Source organism: Engystomops pustulosus, unplaced genomic scaffold (assembly GCF_040894005.1).
Source record: "Engystomops pustulosus unplaced genomic scaffold, aEngPut4.maternal MAT_SCAFFOLD_135, whole genome shotgun sequence".
Taxonomy (NCBI): Eukaryota; Metazoa; Chordata; class Amphibia; order Anura; family Leptodactylidae; genus Engystomops; species Engystomops pustulosus.
This window is the reverse complement of record NW_027285016.1, coordinates 260,001-280,970: the sequence shown is the minus strand read 5'-3', so window position 1 is coordinate 280,970 and position 20,970 is coordinate 260,001. Positions and strand designations below refer to the sequence as shown.

The 20,970-nt window shown below is 41.3% G+C and overlaps 1 protein-coding gene across 3 annotated transcripts in view; it reads left to right on the top strand.

Annotated features, from left to right (window-relative positions):
• Positions 1-20,970, top strand: part of DENND2B (DENN domain containing 2B) — a 160,565-nt gene that overhangs the window by 6,063 nt on the left and 133,532 nt on the right. The gene's annotated exons all lie outside the window — the stretch shown is intronic.

The window sequence follows — 20,970 nt, the reverse complement described above, 5'->3', positions numbered from 1 at the left end:
TATACAACGTACACATCACAGCTATACTTACTCTACTACAAAGTATACACTGATACAACGTACATATTACATCTATAGTGACACTGATACACTGTATACATTACATCTATAGTGACACTGATACACTGTATATTACAGCTATAGTGACACTGATACAATGTATATATTACAGCTATAGTGACACTGATACACTGTATATATTACATCTATAGTGACACTGATACACTGTATATATTACAGCTATAGTGACACTGATACACTGTATATATTACATCTATAGTGACACTGATACACTGTATATATTACATCTATAGTGACACTGATACACTGTATATATTACATCTATAGTGACACCTATACACTGTATATATTACATCTATAGTGACACTGATACACTGTATATATTACATCTATAGTGACACTGATACAATGTATATATTACAGCTATAGTGACACTGATACACTGTATATATTACATCTATAGTGACACTGATACAATGTATATATTACATCTATAGTGACACGGATACACTGTATATATTACATCTATAGTGACACTGATACACTGTATATATTACATCTATAGTGACACGGATACACTGTATATATTACATCTATAGTGACACTGATACACTGTATATATTACATCTATAGTGACACGGATACACTGTATATATTACATCTATAGTGACACTGATACACTGTATACATTACATCTATAGTGACACTGATACACTGTATATATTACATCTATAGTGACACTGATACACTGTATATATTACATCTATAGTGACCCTGATACACTGTATATATTACATCTATAGTGACACGGATACACTGTATATATTACATCTATAGTGACACTGATACACTGTATATATTACATCTATAGTGACACTGATACACTGTATATATTACATCTATAGTGACACTGATACAATGTATATATTACATCTATAGTGACACTGATACACTGTATATATTACATCTATAGTGACACTGATACACTGTATATATTACATCTATAGTGACACTGATACACTGTATATATTACATCTATAGTGACACTGATACAATGTATATATTACATCTATAGTGACACTGATACACTGTATATATTACATCTATAGTGACCCTGATACACTGTATATATTACATCTATAGTGACACTGATACACTGTATGTATTACATCTATAGTGACACTGATACACTGTATATATTACATCTATAGTGACACTGATACACTGTATATATTACATCTATAGTGACCCTGATACACTGTATATATTACATCTATAGTGACCCTGATACACTGTATATATTACAGCTATAGTGACACTGATACACTGTATATATTACATCTATAGTGACACGGATACACTGTATATATTACATCTATAGTGACACTGATACACTGTATATATTACATCTATAGTGACACGGATACACTGTATATATTACATCTATAGTGACACTGATACACTGTATACATTACATCTATAGTGACACTGATACACTGTATATATTACATCTATAGTGACCCCGATACACTGTATATATTACATCTATAGTGACACTGATACACTGTATATATTACATCTATAGTGACACTGATACACTGTATATATTACATCTATAGTGACACGGATACACTGTATATATTACATCTATAGTGACACTAATACACTGTATATATTACATCTATAGTGACACTGATACACTGTATATATTACATCTATAGTGACCCTGATACACTGTATATATTACATCTATAGTGACACGGATACACTGTATATATTACATCTATAGTGACACTGATACACTGTATATATTACATCTATAGTGACACTGATACACTGTATATATTACATCTATAGTGACGCTGATACACTGTATATATTACATCTATAGTGACCCTGATACACTGTATATATTACAGCTATAGTGACACTGATACACTGTATATATTACATCTATAGTGACCCTGATACACTGTATATATTACATCTATAGTGACACCTATACACTGTATATATTACATCTATAGTGACACTGATACACTGTATATATTACATCTATAGTGACACTGATACACTGTATATATTACATCTATAGTGACACTGATACACTGTATATATCACATCTATAGTGACACTGATACACTGTATATATTACATCTATAGTGACACTGATACACTGTATATATTACATCTATAGTGACACTGATACAATGTATATATTACATCTATAGTGACACGGATACACTGTATATATTACATCTATAGTGACACTGATACACTGTATATATTACATCTATAGTGACACTGATACACTGTATATATTACATCTATAGTGACCCTGGTACACTGTATATATTACATCTATAGTGACACGGATACACTGTATATATTACATCTATAGTGACACTGATACACTGTATATATTACATCTATAGTGACACTGATACACTGTATATATTACATCTATAGTGACGCTGATACACTGTATATATTACATCTATAGTGACCCTGATACACTGTATATATTACAGCTATAGTGACACTGATACACTGTATATATTACATCTATAGTGACACTGATACACTGTATATATTACATCTATAGTGACGCTGATACACTGTATATATTACATCTATAGTGACCCTGATACACTGTATATATTACAGCTATAGTGACACTGATACACTGTATATATTACATCTATAGTGACACTGATACACTGTATATATTACATCTATAGTGACCCTGATACACTGTATATATTACATCTATAGTGACACCTATACACTGTATATATTACATCTATAGTGACACTGATACACTGTATATATTACATCTATAGTGACACTGATACACTGTATATATCACATCTATAGTGACACTGATACACTGTATATACTACATCTATAGTGACACTGATACACTGTATATATTACATCTATAGTGACACCTATACACTGTATATATTACATCTATAGTGACACTGATACACTGTATATATTACATCTATAGTGACCCTGATACACTGTATATATTACATCTATAGTGACACTGATACACTGTATATATTACATCTATAGTGACACTGATACACTGTATATATTACATCTATAGTGACACTGATACAATGTATATATTACATCTATAGTGACACTGATACACTGTATATATTACATCTATAGTGACCCTGATACACTGTATATATTACATCTATAGTGACCCTGATACACTGTATATATTACATCTATAGTGACACTGATACACTGTATATATTACAGCTATAGTGACACTGATACACTGTATATATTACATCTATAGTGACACTGATACACTGTATATATTACATCTATAGTGACACGGATACACTGTATATATTACATCTATAGTGACACGGATACACTGTATATATTACATCTATAGTGACACTGATACAATGTATATATTACATCTATAGTGACCCTGATACACTGTATATATTACATCTATAGTGACACTGATACACTGTATATATTACATCTATAGTGACCCTGATACACTGTATATATTACATCTATAGTGACCCTGATACACTGTATATATTACAGCTATAGTGACACTGATACACTGTATATATTACATCTATAGTGACACTGATACACTGTATATATTACATCTATAGTGACACCTATACACTGTATATATTACATCTATAGTGACACTGATACACTGTATATATTACATCTATAGTGACACTGATACAATGTATATATTACATCTATAGTGACACTGATACACTGTATATATTACATCTATAGTGACGCTGATACACTGTATATATTACATCTATAGTGACACTGATACACTGTATATATTACATCTATAGTGACACTGATACACTGTATATATTACATCTATAGTGACACTGATACACTGTATATATTACATCTATAGTGACACTGATACACTGTATATATTACATCTATAGTGACCCTGATACACTGTATATATTACATCTATAGTGACACTGATACACTGTATATATTACATCTATAGTGACACTGATACAATGTATATATTACATCTATAGTGACACTGATACACTGTATATATTACATCTATAGTGACACTGATACACTGTATATATTACATCTATAGTGACCCTGATACACTGTATATATTACATCTATAGTGACACTGATACACTGTATATATTACATCTATAGTGACCCTGATACACTGTATATATTACAGCTATAGTGACACTGATACACTGTATATATTACATCTATAGTGACCCTGATACACTGTATATATTACATCTATAGTGACACCTATACACTGTATATATTACATCTATAGTGACACTGATACACTGTATATATTACATCTATAGTGACACTGATACACTGTATATATTACATCTATAGTGACACTGATACACTGTATATATTACATCTATAGTGACACGGATACACTGTATATATTACATCTATAGTGACACTGATACACTGTATATATTACATCTATAGTGACCCTGATACACTGTATATATTACATCTATAGTGACACTGATACACTGTATATATTACAGCTATAGTGACACGGATACACTGTATATATTACATCTATAGTGACACTGATACACTGTATATATTACATCTATAGTGACACTGATACGCTGTATATATTACATCTATAGTGACACTGATACACTGTATATATTACATCTATAGTGACACCTATACAGTGTATATATTACATCTATAGTGACCCTGATACACTGTATATATTACATCTATAGTGACACTGATACACTGTATATATTACATCTATAGTGACCCTGATACACTGTATATATTACATCTATAGTGACCCTGATACACTGTATATATTACATCTATAGTGACACTGATACACTGTATATATTACATCTATAGTGACACTGATACAATGTATATATTACATCTATAGTGACACTGATACAATGTATATATTACATCTATAGTGACACTGATACACTGTATATATTACATCTATAGTGACACGGATACACTGTATATATTACATCTATAGTGACACTGATACACTGTATATATTACATCTATAGTGACACTGATACACTGTATATATTACATCTATAGTGACACTGATACACTGTATATATTACATCTATAGTGACACTGATACACTGTATATATTACATCTATAGTGACCCTGATACACTGTACATATTACAGATATAGTGACCCTGATACACTGTATATATTACATCTATAGTGACACTGATACACTGTACATATTACATCTATAGTGACACTGATACAATGTATATATTACAGCTATAGTGACCCTGATACACTGTATATATTACATCTATAGTGACACTGATACAATGTATATATTACATCTATAGTGACGCTGATACACTATATATTACATCTATAGTGACGCTGATACGCTGTATATATTACATCTATAGTGACCCTGATACACTGTATATATTACATCTATAGTGACCCTGATACACTGTATATATTACATCTATAGTGACACTGATACACTGTATATATTACATCTATAGTGACACTGATACACTGTATATATTACATCTATAGTGACACTGATACACTGTATATATTACATCTATAGTGACACCTATACACTGTATATATTACATCTATAGTGACACTGATACACTGTATATATTACATCTATAGTGACCCTGATACACTGTATATATTACATCTATAGTGACACTGATACACTGTATATATTACATCTATAGTGACACTGATACACTGTATATATTACATCTATAGTGACACTGATACACTGTATATATTACATCTATAGTGACCCTGATACACTGTATATATTACATCTATAGTGACACTGATACACTGTATATATTACATCTATAGTGACCCTGATACACTGTATATATTACATCTATAGTGACCCTGATACACTGTATATATTACATCTATAGTGACACTGATACACTGTATATATTACAGCTATAGTGACACTGATACACTGTATATATTACATCTATAGTGACGCTGATGAACTGTATATATTACATCTATAGTGACCCTGATACACTGTATATATTACATCTATAGTGACACTGATACACTGTATATATTACATCTATAGTGACACTGATACACTGTATATATTACATCTATAGTGACACCTATACACTGTATATATTACATCTATAGTGACGCTGATACGCTGTATATATTACATCTATAGTGACCCTGATACACTGTATATATTACATCTATAGTGACACTGATACACTGTATATATTACATCTATAGTGACACTGATACACTGTATATATTACATCTATAGTGACACCTATACACTGTATATATTACATCTATAGTGACCCTGATACACTGTATATATTACATCTATAGTGACACTGATACACTGTATATATTACATCTATAGTGACACTGATACACTGTATATATTACAGCTATAGTGACGCTGATACACTGTATATATTACATCTATAGTGACACTGATACACTATATATATTACAGCTATAGTGACACTGATACACTGTATATATCACATCTATAGTGACACTGATACACTGTATATATTACATCTATAGTGACACTGATACACTGTATATATTACATCTATAGTGACACTGATACACTGTATATATTACATCTATAGTGACCCTGATACACTGTACATATTACAGCTATAGTGACCCTGATACACTGTATATATTACATCTATAGTGACACTGATACACTGTACATATTACATCTATAGTGACACTGATACAATGTATATATTACAGCTATAGTGACCCTGATACACTGTATATATTACATCTATAGTGACACTGATACAATGTATATATTACATCTATAGTGACGCTGATACACTATATATTACATCTATAGTGACGCTGATACGCTGTATATATTACATCTATAGTGACCCTGATACACTGTATATATTACATCTATAGTGACCCTGATACACTGTATATATTACATCTATAGTGACACTGATACACTGTATATATTACATCTATAGTGACACTGATACAATGTATATATTACATCTATAGTGACACTGATACACTGTATATATTACATCTATAGTGACACTGATACACTGTATATATTACAGCTATAGTGACCCTGATACACTGTATATATTACATCTATAGTGACACTGATACACTGTATATATTACATCTATAGTGACCCTGATACACTGTATATATTACAGCTATAGTGACACTGATACACTGTATATATTACAGCTATAGTGACACTGATACACTGTATATATTACATCTATAGTGACCCTGATACACTGTATATATTACATCTATAGTGACACTGATACACTGTATATATTACATCTATAGTGACCCTGATACACTGTATATATTACATCTATAGTGACACTGATACACTGTATATATTACAGCTATAGTGACACTGATACACTGTATATATTACATCTATAGTGACACTGATACACTGTATATATTACAGCTATAGTGACCCTGATACACTGTATATATTACATCTATAGTGACACTGATACACTGTATATATTACATCTATAGTGACACTGATACACTGTATATATTACATCTATAGTGACACTGATACACTGTATATATTACATCTATAGTGACACTGATACACTGTATATATTACATCTATAGTGACACCTATACACTGTATATATTACATCTATAGTGACACTGATACACTGTATATATTACATCTATAGTGACCCTGATACACTGTATATATTACATCTATAGTGACCCTGATACACTGTATATATTACATCTATAGTGACACTGATACACTGTATATATTACATCTATAGTGACCCTGATACACTGTATATATTACATCTATAGTGACCCTGATACACTGTATATATTACATCTATAGTGACACTGATACACTGTATATATTACAGCTATAGTGACACTGATACACTGTATATATTACATCTATAGTGACGCTGATGAACTGTATATATTACATCTATAGTGACCCTGATACACTGTATATATTACATCTATAGTGACACTGATACACTGTATATATTACATCTATAGTGACCCTGATACACTGTATATATTACATCTATAGTGACACTGATACACTGTATATATTACATCTATAGTGACACTGATACACTGTATATATTACATCTATAGTGACACCTATACACTGTATATATTACATCTATAGTGACGCTGATACGCTGTATATATTACATCTATAGTGACCCTGATACACTGTATATATTACATCTATAGTGACACTGATACACTGTATATATTACATCTATAGTGACACTGATACACTGTATATATTACATCTATAGTGACACCTATACACTGTATATATTACATCTATAGTGACCCTGATACACTGTATATATTACATCTATAGTGACCCTGATACACTGTATATATTACATCTATAGTGACACTGATACACTGTATATATTACATCTATAGTGACACTGATACACTGTATATATTACAGCTATAGTGACGCTGATACACTGTATATATTACATCTATAGTGACACTGATACACTATATATATTACAGCTATAGTGACACTGATACACTGTATATATCACATCTATAGTGACACTGATACACTGTATATATTACATCTATAGTGACACTGATACACTGTATATATTACATCTATAGTGACACCTATACAGTGTATATATTACATCTATAGTGACGCTGATACGCTGTATATATTACATCTATAGTGACCCTGATACACTGTATATATTACATCTATAGTGACACTGATACACTGTATATATTACATCTATAGTGACACTGATACACTGTATATATTACATCTATAGTGACACCTATACACTGTATATATTACATCTATAGTGACCCTGATACACTGTATATATTACATCTATAGTGACCCTGATACACTGTATATATTACATCTATAGTGACACTGATACACTGTATATATTACATCTATAGTGACACTGATACACTGTATATATTACAGCTATAGTGACGCTGATACACTGTATATATTACATCTATAGTGACACTGATACACTATATATATTACAGCTATAGTGACACTGATACACTGTATATATCACATCTATAGTGACACTGATACACTGTATATATTACATCTATAGTGACACTGATACACTGTATATATTACATCTATAGTGACACTGATACACTGTATATATTACATCTATAGTGACACTGATACAATGTATATATTACATCTATAGTGACACTGATACACTGTATATATTACATCTATAGTGACACTGATACAATGTATATATTACAGCTATAGTGACACTGATACACTGTATATATTACATCTATAGTGACACTGATACACTGTATATATTACATCTATAGTGACACCTATACACTGTATATATTACATCTATAGTGACCCTGATACACTGTATACATTACATCTATAGTGACACTGATACACTGTATATATTACATCTATAGTGACACTGATACACTGTATATATTACATCTATAGTGACACCTATACACTGTATATATTACATCTATAGTGACACTGATACAATGTATATATTACAGCTATAGTGACACTGATACACTGTATATATTACATCTATAGTGACACTGATACACTGTATATATTACATCTATAGTGACACCTATACACTGTATATATTACATCTATAGTGACCCTGATACACTGTATACATTACATCTATAGTGACACTGATACACTGTATATATTACATCTATAGTGACACTGATACACTGTATATATTACATCTATAGTGACACCTATACACTGTATATATTACAGCTATAGTGACACTGATACACTGTATATATTACATCTATAGTGACACTGATACAATGTATATATTACAGCTATAGTGACACTGATACACTGTATATATTACATCTATAGTGACACCGATACATTGTATATATTACATCTATAGTGACACCTATACACTGTATATATTACATCTATAGTGACACTGATACACTGTATACATTACATCTATAGTGACACTGATACACTGTATATATTACATCTATAGTGACCCTGATGCACTGTATATATTACATCTATAGTGACACTGATACACTGTATATATTACATCTATAGTGACACTGATGCACTGTATATATTACATCTATAGTGACACTGATACACTGTATATATTACATCTATAGTGACACTGATACACTGTATATATTACATCTATAGTGACACTGATACAATGTATATATTACATCTATAGTGACACTGATACAATGTATATATTACATCTATAGTGACCCTGATACACTGTATATATTACATCTATAGTGACACTGATACACTGTATATATTACATCTATAGTGACCCTGATACACTGTATATATTACATCTATAGTGACACTGATACACTGTATATATTACAGCTATAGTGACACCTATACACTGTATATATAACTATCATTTTAGGTTACAGTCACAAGTTCCTAATGCAATGTAGATTTTACATATGAGGTACAATGCGGATACAATGTAGTAATCTCCGGGCATTGGATGACTATTCTATGGATGTAGAGATATGTCAGTGCAGTATTTTGTGTTTCTGGAACATTTCAGAAGTGACTTTTGGAGTTGGATTCACACGGTCGCCCCTTGTATACTCTGTGGGGACATGGAGCAGACCTGCAGAGCGTTGTCACTGAGCTCATGGCTCTGCAGATCATTACATCTCATTATCATTATGGAGAAGCCATTGCACTGTTATCCCAGATTGAATGGAGAAGTTATATAATTTCTATGAGTGATGATGGACATGTGTACATCATCAGATGCTGATTCCACTAGCGCTGGTCCTTATAGATTGTATACTGCCCCAATCTTACATGTGTAAATCTACTTTTGGGATATTAGTAGCAATTTGTTTAAAGCCCCTGTATACAGTTTGTATGTGTTTACCGCGTGTCCCTACAATGTGACGTGTAGGGGCCTATTTCCTTCTGCGTCCTGCAGGATCCTGTTGACAGTCAGTTCCTGTGTGTCCGACCTATAGAAACTTCCACATGTTTTGCTTTTAACCGTTTGTGTGCCGCTTGTAGTGAGCAGCATGGAAGGGACAACCACAAAGTCCCAGTGATAAGAATCTGACTGGCAGGAAAGAAAAGCCTCGTCTGCTGCATCTGCTAATGATCCCCAGTCAGGAATTTCTGCCCCAGGCAGGAGGTGTAAACAAACAACTTAGAGGGAGACATTTAAAGGGGAAGTAAAGATGGCTGCCGCTGGCCGGGGAGCTGCCATTGGAGGCTTTATTTTTGGCCGCTTGTCATTGAGTCCGTTCTGGGGCTGAGACGCAGATTAGAGAGGGACCCGGCTGCAGACAGAGCGCCTTTTGTCTTCCCGGGACAATGACGCTGGCCGGGGATTGGCCGCCTTTGGTCTTGCTCGTCTGTTTCCGTTCTGTTTAGAGAAAAACACAAACACAAGAGCTGCCAGTTCATGGAGGGACAACGGGGGGACCACAGAGAGGAGACCCCCCCTCATTATATCACAACTGAAGTATATGTCCCGAATATACCCTATATGCAACAATAATAATGCCACACTGTATAGCAAATATAGTATATAGTAATCTAGTAGACAAAAAGAAGCAACACAACAATGTAAAATTAAAAAGCATAAAAAGACCATATTCACCCTATTGTTGCGTTTCAGCTGCTATTCATAAGGCTTTTTCAAGTCTTGTATAGAATATCTGCACAAAAATTCAGCGCCAGGATAAGATATGTGTCTGTTCTTGGGTAACGTTGGGTGAGGCACTAGGTGACAGTCCCTTCCTCCTGTGCAGTCCCTTCCTCCTGTGCAGTCCCTTCCTCCTGTGCAGTCCCTTCCTCCTGTGCAGCCCCTTCCTTCTGTGCAGTCCCTTCCTCCTGTGCAGCCCCTTCCTCCTGTGCAGTCCCTTCCTCCTGTGCAGCCCCTTCCTCCTGTGCAGTCTCTTCCTCCTGCGCAGTCCCTTCCTCCTGTGCAGCCCCTTCCTCCTGCGCAGCCCCTTCCTCCTGTGCAGCCCCTTCCTCCTGTGCAGCCCCTTCCTCCTGTGCAGCCCCTTCCTTCTGTGCAGCCCCTTCCTCCTGTGCAGTCTCTTCCTGTGCAGTCCCTTCCTCCTGTGCAGCCCCTTCCTCCTGTGCAGCCCCTTCCTCCTGTGCAGTCCCTTCCTGTGCAGTCCCTTCCTCCTGTGCAGCCCCTTCCTCCTGTGCAGCCCCTTCCTCCTGTGCAGCCCCTTCCTCCTGTGCAGTCCCTTCCTGTGCAGTCCCTTCCTCCTGTGCAGCCCCTTCCTCCTGTGCAGTCTCTTCCTCCTGTGCAGCCCCTTCCTCCTGTGCAGCCTCTTCCTTCTGTGCAGTCCCTTCCTCCTGTGCAGCCCCTTCCTCCTGTGCAGTCCTTTCCTCCTGTGCAGCCCCTTCCTCCTGTGCAGCCCCTTCCTCCTGTGCAGTCTCTTCCTCCTGTGCAGCCCCTTCCTCCTGTGCAGCCCCTTCCTCCTGCGCAGCCCCTTCCTCCTGTGCAGCCCCTTCCTCCTGTGCAGTCTCTTCCTCCTGTGCAGTCCCTTCCTCCTGTGCAGTCTCTTCCTCCTGTGCAGCCCCTTCCTCCTGTGCAGCCCCTTCCTCCTGCGCATCCCCTTCCTCCTGCGCAGCCCCTTCCTCCTGTGCAGTCCCTTCCTCCTGTGCAGTCCCTTCCTCCTGTGCAGTCTCTTCCTCCTGTGCAGTCCCTTCCTCCTGTGCAGCCCCTTCCTGCTGTGCAGTCCCTTCCTCCTGTGCAGTCCCTTCCTCCTGTGCAGCCCCTTCCTCCTGCGCAGCCCCTTCCTCCTGCGCAGCCCCTTCTCCTGTGCAGCCCCTTCCTCCTGTGCAGTCTCTTCCTCCTGTGCAGCCCCTTCCTCCTGTGCAGCCCCTTCCTGCTGTGCAGTCCCTTCCTCCTGTGCAGCCCCTTCCTCCTGCGCAGCCCCTTCCTCCTGCGCAGTCCCTTCCTCCTGCGCAGTCCCTTCCTCCTGCGCAGTCCGTTCCTCCTGTGCAGCCTCTTCCTCCTGTGCAGCCCCTTCCTCCTGTGCAGCCCCTTCCTCCTGTGCAGTCTCTTCCTCCTGTGCAGCCCCTTCCTCCTGTGCAGTCTCTTCCTCCTGTGCAGCCCCTTCCTCCTGTGCAGTCTCTTCCTCCTGCGCAGCCCCTTCCTCCTGTGCAGCCCCTTCCTCCTGTGCAGCCCCTTCCTCCTGTGCAGCCCCTTCCTCCTGTGCAGTCTCTTCCTCCTGTGCAGTCTCTTCCTCCTGTGCAGCCCCTTCCTCCTGTGCAGTCTCTTCCTCCTGTGCAGCCCCTTCCTCCTGTGCAGCCCCTTCCTCCTGTGCAGTCTCTTCCTCCTGTGCAGCCCCTTCCTCCTGTGCAGCCCCTTCCTCCTGTGCAGTCTCTTCCTCCTGCGCAGCCCCTTCCTCCTGTGCAGCCCCTTCCTCCTGTGCAGCCCCTTCCTCCGGTGCAGTCTCTTCCTCCTGTGCAGTCTCTTCCTCCTGTGCAGTCTCTTCCTCCTGTGCAGCCCCTTCCTCCTGTGCAGTCCCTTCCTCCTGTGCAGTCTCTTCCTCCTGTGCAGCCCCTTCCTCCTGTGCAGTCTCTTCCTCCTGTGCAGCCCCTTCCTCCTGTGCAGTCTCTTCCTCCTGTGCAGCCCCTTCCTCCTGTGCAGCCTCTTCCTCCTGTGCAGCCCCTTCCTCCTGTGCAGTCCCTTCCTCCTGTGCAGTCTCTTCCTCCTGTGCAGTCTCTTCCTCCTGTGCAGCCCCTTCCTCCTGTGCAGTCTCTTCCTCCTGCGCAGCCCCTTCCTCCTGCGCAGCCCCTTCCTCCTGCGCAGCCCCTTCCTCCTGTGCAGCCCCTTCCTCCTGTGCAGCCCCTTCCTCCTGTGCAGTCTCTTCCTCCTGTGCAGTCTCTTCCTCCTGTGCAGCCCCTTCCTCCTGTGCAGTCTCTTCCTCCTGTGCAGCCCCTTCCTCCTGTGCAGCCCCTTCCTCCTGTGCAGTCTCTTCCTCCTGTGCAGCCCCTTCCTCCTGTGCAGTCTCTTCCTCCTGCGCAGCCCCTTCCTCCTGTGCAGTCTCTTCCTCCTGCGCAGCCCCTTCCTCCTGTGCAGCCCCTTCCTCCTGTGCAGTCTCTTCCTCCTGTGCAGTCTCTTCCTCCTGTGCAGCCCCTTCCTCCTGTGCAGTCCCTTCCTCCTGTGCAGTCTCTTCCTCCTGTGCAGCCCCTTCCTCCTGTGCAGTCTCTTCCTCCTGTGCAGCCCCTTCCTCCTGTGCAGTCTCTTCCTCCGGTGCAGCCCCTTCCTCCTGTGCAGCCTCTTCCTCCTGTGCAGCCCCTTCCTCCTGTGCAGTCCCTTCCTCCTGTGCAGTCTCTTCCTCCTGTGCAGTACCCTCCCCCCCCCCCCCCCCCCCCGTGCAGTCTGATTTTTCTGATTCATCCATTTCCTTCTATAGTTCTGTCTATTTTTTACTACTTTTTCTAATCAGGTTTTGGATGAAATCTTGTTTTTTGTAAAACATACGCCCCCCTCCCCCCCTTGCATCCCCCTTCTGTTTTATTTTGCACCTTTCCTGTGGCCATGATTTTTGTCTTTGACCTATGACCTCAGGTCATGCGCTGCCCCTTGTAGTTATCACTTGGGGGATGCGGGACATTCCTCAGCAGGAGATGCTGTCTAGACAGATAACAAGGGTCCACGTCTCAGGTGAGAGCCCCAGCTTGCGGACCCCCAGGCACATTATTACCTTTATTGCAGTATTTTATCACTTTCTCAGGGCAGTGTCATTCCTCACACTGCTGTGCTCTCTGCAGCCAGTGCTATGTATTGTCCCTGGAGAGATGTGTAATCAGACCTCACACTGCTGTGCTCTGTGTTCTCTGCAGCCAGTGTTATGTATTGTCCCTGGAGAGATGTGTAATCAGAACTCACACTGCTGTGCTCTGTGCTCTCTGCAGCCAGTGCTATGTATTGTCCCTGGAGAGATGTGTAATCAGACCTCACACTGCTGTGCTCTGTGCTCTCTGCAGCCAGTGTTATGTATTGTCCCTGGAGAGATGTGTAATCAGACCTCACACTGCTGTGCTCTGTGTTCTCTGCAGCCAGTGTTATGTATTGTCCCTGGAGAGATGTGTAATCAGACCTCACACTGCTGTGCTCTGTGCTCTCTGCAGCCAGTGTTATGTATTGTCCCTGGAGAGATGTGTAATCAGACTTCACACTGCTGTGCTCTGTGCTCTGTGCAGTTAGTGTTATGTATTGTCCCTGGAGAGATGTGTAATCAGACCTCACACTGCTGTGCTCTGTGCTCTCTGCAGCCAGTGTTATGTACTGTCCCTGGAGAGATGTGTAATCAGACCTCACACTGCTGTGCTCTGTGCTCTCTGCAGCCAGTGTTATGTATTGTCCCTGGAGAGATGTGTAATCAGACCTCACACTGCTGTGCTCTGTGCTCTCTGCAGCCAGTGTTATGTACTGTCCCTGGAGAGATGTGTAATCAGACCTCACACTGCTGTGCTCTGTGCTCTCTGCAGCCAGTGTTATGTACTGTCTCTGGAGAGATATGTAATCAGACCTCACACTGCTGTGCTCTGTGCTCTGTGCAGCCAGTGTTATGTATTGTCCCTGGAGAGATGTGTAATCAGGCCTCACACTGCGGTGCTCTGTGCTCTCTGCAGCCAGTGTTATGTATTGTCCCTGGAGAGATGTGTAATCAGACTTCACACTGCTGTGCTCTGTGCTCTGTGCAGCCAGTGTTATGTATTGTCCCTGGAGAGATGTGTAATCATACCTCACACTGATGTGCTCTGTGCTCTCTGCAGCCAGTGTTATGTATTGTCCCTGGAGAGATGTGTAATCAGTCCTCACACTGCTGTGCTCTCTGCAGCCAGTGTTATGTATTGTCCCTGGAGAGATGTGTAATCAGACCTCACACTGCTGTGCTCTGTGCTCTCTGCAGCCAGTGTTATGTATTATCCCTGGAGAGATGTGTAATCAGACCTCACACTGCTGTGCTCTGTGCTCTCTGCAGCCAGTGTTATGTATTGTCCCTGGAGAGATGTGTAATCAGACTTCACACTGCTGTGCTCTGTGCTCTCTGCAGCCAGTGTTATGTATTATCCCTGGAGAGATGTGTAATCAGACCTCACACTGCTGTGCTCTGTGCTCTCTGCAGCCAGTGTTATGTATGGTCCCTGGAGAGATGTGTAATCAGACCTCACACTGCTGTGCTCTGTGCTCTCTGCAGCCAGTGTTATGTATTGTCCCTGGAGAGATGTGTAATCAGACCTCACACTGCTGTGCTCTGTGCTCTCTGCAGCCAGTGTTATGTATTATCCCTGGAGAGATGTGTAATCAGACCTCACACTGCTGTGCTCTCTGCAGCCAGTGTTATGTATTGTCCCTGGAGAGATGTGTAATCAGACCTCACACTGCTGTGCTCTGTGCTCTCTGCAGCCAGTGTTATGTAATATCCCTGGAGAGATGTGTAATCAGACCTCACACTGCTGTGCTCTGTGCTCTCTGCAGCCAGTGTTATGTATTGTCCCTGGAGAGATGTGTAATCAGACCTCACACTGCTGTGCTCTGTGCTCTCTGCAGCCAGTGTTATGTATTGTCCCTGGAGAGATGTGTAATCAGACCTCACACTGCTGTGCTCTGTGCTCTCTGCAGCCAGTGTTATGTATTGTCTCTGGAGAGATGTGTAATCACACCTCACACTGCTGTGCTCTGTGCTCTGTGCAGCCAGTGTTATGTATTGTCCCTGGAGAGATGTGTAATCATACCTCACACTGCTGTGCTCTGTGCTCTCTGCAGCCAGTGTTATGTATTGTCCCTGGGGAGATGTGTAATCAGATCTCACACTGCTGTGCTCTGTGCTCTCTGCAGCCAGTGTTATGTATTGTCCCTGGAGAGATGTGTAATCAGACCTCACACTGCTGTGCTCTGTGCTCTCTGCAGCCAGTGTTATGTATTGTCCCTGGAGAGATGTGTAATCAGACTTCACACTGCTGTGCTCTGTGCTCTGTGCAGTTAGTGTTATGTATTGTCCCTGGAGAGATGTGTAATCAGACCTCACACTGCTGTGCTCTGTGCTCTGTGCAGCCAGTGTTATGTATTGTCCCTGGAGAGATGTGTAATCAGGCCTCACACTGCGGTGCTCTGTGCTCTCTGCAGCCAGTGTTATGTATTGTCCCTGGAGAGATGTGTAATCATACCTCACACTGATGTGCTCTGTGCTCTCTGCAGCCAGTGTTATGTATTGTCCCTGGAGAGATGTGTAATCAGTCCTCACACTGCTGTGCTCTCTGCAGCCAGTGTTATGTATTGTCCCTGGAGAGATGTGTAATCAGACCTCACACTGCTGTGCTCTGTGCTCTCTGCAGCCAGTGTTATGTATTATCCCTGGAGAGATGTGTAATCAGACCTCACACTGCTGTGCTCTGTGCTCTCTGCAGCCAGTGTTATGTATTGTCCCTGGAGAGATGTGTAATCAGACTTCACACTGCTGTGCTCTGTGCTCTCTGCAGCCAGTGTTATGTATTATCCCTTGAGAGATGTGTAATCAGACCTCACACTGCTGTGCTCTGTGCTCTCTGCAGCCAGTGTTATGTATGGTCCCTGGAGAGATGTGTAATCAGACCTCACACTGCTGTGCTCTGTGCTCTCTGCAGCCAGTGTTATGTATTGTCCCTGGAGAGATGTGTAATCAGACCTCACACTGCTGTGCTCTGTGCTCTCTGCAGCCAGTGTTATGTATTATCCCTGGAGAGATGTGTAATCAGACCTCACACTGCTGTGCTCTCTGCAGCCAGTGTTATGTATTGTCCCTGGAGAGATGTGTAATCAGACCTCACACTGCTGTGCTCTGTGCTCTCTGCAGCCAGTGTTATGTAATATCCCTGGAGAGATGTGTAATCAGACCTCACACTGCTGTGCTCTGTGCTCTCTGCAGCCAGTGTTATGTATTGTCCCTGGAGAGATGTGTAATCAGACCTCACACTGCTGTGCTCTGTGCTCTCTGCAGCCAGTGTTATGTATTGTCCCTGGAGAGATGTGTAATCAGACCTCACACTGCTGTGCTCTGTGCTCTCTGCAGCCAGTGTTATGTATTGTCTCTGGAGAGATGTGTAATCACACCTCACACTGCTGTGCTCTGTGCTCTGTGCAGCCAGTGTTATGTATTGTCCCTGGAGAGATGTGTAATCATACCTCACACTGCTGTGCTCTGTGCTCTCTGCAGCCAGTGTTATGTATTGTCCCTGGGGAGATGTGTAATCAGATCTCACACTGCTGTGCTCTGTGCTCTCTGCAGCCAGTGTTATGTATTGTCCCTGGAGAGATGTGTAATCAGACCTCACACTCCTGTGCTCTGTGCTCTCTGCAGCCAGTGTTATGTATTGTCTCTGGAGAGATGTGTAATCACACCTCACACTGCTGTGCTCTGTGCTCTGTGCAGCCAGTGTTATGTATTGTCCCTGGAGAGATGTGTAATCAGACCTCACACTGCTGTGCTCTGTGCTCTCTGCAGCCAGTGTTATGTATTGTCCCTGGAGAGATGTGTAATCAGACCTCACACTGCTGTGCTCTGTGCTCTCTGCAGCCAGTGTTATGTATTGTCCCTGGAGAGATGTGTAATCATACCTCACACTGCTGTGCTCTGTGCTCTCTGCAGCCAGTGTTATGTATTGTCCCTGGAGAGATGTGTAATCAGTCCTCACACTGCTGTGCTCTGTGCTCTCTGCAGCCAGTGTTATGTATTATCCCTGGAGAGATGTGTAATCAGACCTCACACTGCTGTGCTCTGTGCTCTCTGCAGCCAGTGTTATGTATTGTCCCTGGAGAGATGTGTAATCAGACTTCACACTGCTGTGCTCTGTGCAGCCAGTGTTATGTATTGTCCCTGGAGAGATGTGTAATCATACCTCACACTGCTGTGCTCTGTGCTCTCTGCAGCCAGTGTTATGTATTGTCCCTGGAGAGATGTGTAATCAGTCCTCACACTGCTGTGCTCTGTGCTCTCTGCAGCCAGTGTTATGTATTATCCCTGGAGAGATGTGTAATCAGACCTCACACTGCTGTGCTCTGTGCTCTCTGCAGCCAGTGTTATGTATTGTCCCTGGAGAGATGTGTAATCAGACTTCACACTGCTGTGCTCTGTGCTCTGTGCAGCCAGTGTTATGTATTATCCCTGGAGAGATGTGTAATCAGACCTCACACTGCTGTGCTCTGTGCTCTCTGCAGCCAGTGTTATATATTGTCCCTGGAGAGGTGTGTAATCAGACCTCACACTGCTGTGCTCTGTGCTCTCTGCAGCCAGTGTTATGTATTGTCCCTGGAGAGATGTGTAATCAGACCTCACACTGCTGTGCTCTGTGCTCTCTGTAGCCAGTGTTAAGTATTGTCCCTGGAGAGATGTGTAATCAGACCTCACACTGCTGTGCTCTGTGCTCTCTGCAGCCAGTGTTATGTATTATACCTGGAGATATGTGTAATCAGACCTCACACTGCTGTGCTCTCTGCAGCCAGTGTTATGTATTGTCCCTGGAGAGATGTGTAATCAGACCTCACACTGCTGTGCTCTGTGCTCTCTGCAGCCAGTGTTATGTATTGTCCCTGGAGAGATGTGTAATCAGTCCTCACACTGCTGTGCTCTGTGCTCTCTGCAGACAGTGTTATGTATTATCCCTGGAGAGATGTGTAATCAGACCTCACACTGCTGTGCTCTCTGCAGCCAGTGTTATGTATTGTCCCTGGAGAGATGTGTAATCAGACCTCACACTGCTGTGCTCTGTGCTCTCTGCAGCCAGTGTTATGTATTGTCCCTGGAGGGATGTGTAATCAGACCTCACACTGCTGTGCTCTGTGCTCTCTTCACCCAGTGTTATCTATTGTCCCTGGAGAGATGTGTAATCATACCTCACACTGCTGTACTCTGTGCTCTCTGCAGCCAGTGTTATGTATTGTCCCTGGGGAGATGTGTAATCAGATCTCACACTGCTGTGCTCTGTGCTCTCTGCAGCCAGTGTTATGTATTGTCCCTGGAGAGATGTGTAATCAGACCTCACACTCCTGTGCTCTGTGTCCCTGGAGAGATGTGTAATCAGACCTCACACTGCTGTGCTCTGTGCTCTCTGCAGCCAGTGATATGTAGTGTCCCTGGAGAGATGTGTAATCAGACCTCACACTGCTGTGCTCTGTGCTCTCTGCAGCCAGTGTTATGTATTGTCCCTGGAGAGATGTGTAATCAGACCTCACACTGCTGCGCTCTGTGCTCTCTGCATGCAGCCAGTGTTATGTACTGTCCCTGGAGAGATGTGTAATCAGACCTCACACTGCTGTGTTCTGTGCTCTGTGCAGCCAGTGTTATATATTGTCCCTGGAGAGATGTGTAATCAGTCCTCACACTGCTGTGTTCTGTGCTCTGTGCAGCCAGTGTTATGTACTGTCCCTGGAGAGATGTGTAATCAGACCTCACACTGCTGTGCTCTGTGCTCTCTGCAGCCAGTTCTATGTATTGTCCCTGGAGAGATGTGTAATCAGACCTCACACTGCTGTGCTCTGTGCTCTCTGCAGCCAGTGTTATGTATTGTCCCTGGAGAGATGTGTAATCAGACCTCACACTGCTGTGCTCTGTGCTCTCTGCAGCCAGTGTTATGTATTGTCCCTGGAGAGATGTGTAATCAGACCTCACACTGCTGTGCTCTGTGCTCTCTGCAGCCAGTGTTTTGTATTGTGCCTGGAGAGATGTGTAATCAGAACTCACACTGCTGTGCTCTGTGCTCTCTGCAGCAAGTATTAGGTATTGTCCCTGGAGAGATGTGTAATCAGACCTCACACTGCTGTGCTCTGTGCTCTCTGCAGCCAGTGTTATGTA